Below are 2,255 nucleotides of genomic sequence, written 5' to 3' on the forward strand. Positions count from 1 at the left end.
GAGAGGTTTCCAAGCTGAGCCATGCTGGCTCAGGAATTCTGGGAGTTGAAGTCCACGAGTCATAAAAGAGCCAAGGTTGCCTACCCCTGATTTAGACTTTAATTCATTCATCTAATTTATTTGCATTCCAACAGCTTGAGGGTTCTGGACACCCCATAAAGTACAGCTTAAAATAATGAAATATAAGAACATAATAAAACATAATATAAACTAGTTTAGTGTACTGGTTAAGGTGCTGGAGAAACCAGGAGACTGAGTTCTAGCCCCGCTAAAGCCATCTGGGTGACTTTGGGCCAGTCACTCTCTCTCAGCCCAGCCACACCTCACAGGGCTGCTGTTGTTGGGAAAAGAGGAAAAGGAAGGAGCATTAGGTATGTTCACCACTGTGAGTTGCTGATCTTTTGTTTAATAAGGTTTCAATTGTTTTAATGGTTTTCACTGCATTACAAAATAGGAAAAGGCATTTGCTGGTGGAAAGATTCTAGAAATATTTTTAAATGCACATAAATATATAATTTAATAGTTACCTATAACGGAGCAATATCATGAAACTAATTTTATAAGACATCAGATTACTCATTGTGTACTGTATTTTGTTTGACTTGATTTTTTTTTGTTTATATATCTATAATTAAATGCACACTTTTGCAGAAATGTAGGTTTAAGTGCTAGGCTTTTTCTAAAGGATTTCAGAAAGATATAAATCAAAAATAAGAGGCAGAAGAGTTCATTTTGTTTAAAAAATGCTTTCCTTGGGGAAATGTAGAGTGACCTTCAGTTACAACTGGGCAAGATAAATATTTACTCTCCCTAGTAGTGAACATCTTACTGAAGAGTAAATAGTATTTGGCAATGAATAGTCAATGTTTGGCTAGAAGTCAAGTACCACAAAGGCTAATTCTTTTTGGAAGTTTTTTGTGGACTTTCCAATTTCTTATCTCTATTATAGATATTCTTTTTACAAATGAGGATTAGAGTGATTCAATCCTACTTTTTATGACTTAGCAATTTTATTATTTCACTTTTACTTGATCTCAATATAATAGAATGGTGTTTTTTTTCAACTGAATCAATTTTTTTTCTTCTGAATCAATTCTGAAGCTTTGCACAACTTTACAAATTATTGATTTTATATATGTATTATAAACCCAATTAATGACAAATTTTGAGTGACATAGCAAAATAGTTGAACATCACAAGAAAACAAAATCACAAAGTGTCATTAAAACAGTCAATAAAGGGAACGGGGACCCTTCTCCACTTGTGATAACATATGGTGGATGTTCAAAAGTTGACATAACCCTAGAGAATAAGAAGGGAATATAAGAAAAAGTATACATATTTGGGGCTGTGAAATTTTAAAAGTATATGGAGATGTTAAGTGAATCTCTGTGGGAAAGACATTTAGTAAGGAGGAGGTCACTGAAAAATCACCAAATCTCAGCTTGTAGGGATAAACCAAGAAATGTGTACCACATATATAGATGGGAAGAGATAATCCTCTGGACTTCCTATAAGGGGCTCTTAAGTTCAAAGACAATATTTTGAATCTGGACAGGGAAAGCGTAAAGAAGAAATAACTAGAGGTATATCCCAAAGGTGCTTTTTCAAAAGGCAACTGGGATTTCTTTGTTTTTCCTTGAAGACGTTTGCTTCTCATCCAAAAAGCTTCTTCAGTTCTGACTCTTGGATGAGAAGTGAAACATCTTCAAGGAAAAACAAAGACACTCCAGTTGCCTTTTGAAAAAGCACTTTTGGGACAACCATGGCCTGGATAACTGAGAATCTCCATAGGTATACAAAATCTGCCCAAACTCAGCTCTGAAAATCCTCTCAATATATCTGGTCCTTTCTAATAGTAATTTACTCTGCTTTGATGCCCAGATCAGCACAACTTTCAGAAAAATGAAAGTCTATTTCTCATGGTCTAGTGTAGAAGAAAGACAAACAGCTGTAATAGGGAAGCTAGACTTATGAAGAAATAAACCATGCCAAGTGTCATGTAAATCAGTGCCAAGATTTTAGAGGTTGTTTAAAAATCTAATTTTTAAAAAAGTATTCGGAATGTGACTGTTCCTTTGGGTCAGCATGTGATTGAATTTGCAGTTTAAATAATCTCTACAAAGGGAAAAATCCATGGCAAATGTCAGTCCAATACATTGAGGGGCTTTTATGTAATAGATCAGTTTGTTTGTAAAGAACAAGGATGCCACTTGCTGTTCTATAAGATTTACTGCAAGAAAACTATGACCCAC

This window comes from Protobothrops mucrosquamatus, unplaced genomic scaffold, assembly GCF_001527695.2.
Source record: "Protobothrops mucrosquamatus isolate PMUCROS unplaced genomic scaffold, P.Mucros_1.0 scaffold565, whole genome shotgun sequence".
In the NCBI taxonomy this organism is placed as follows: Eukaryota; Metazoa; Chordata; class Lepidosauria; order Squamata; family Viperidae; genus Protobothrops; species Protobothrops mucrosquamatus.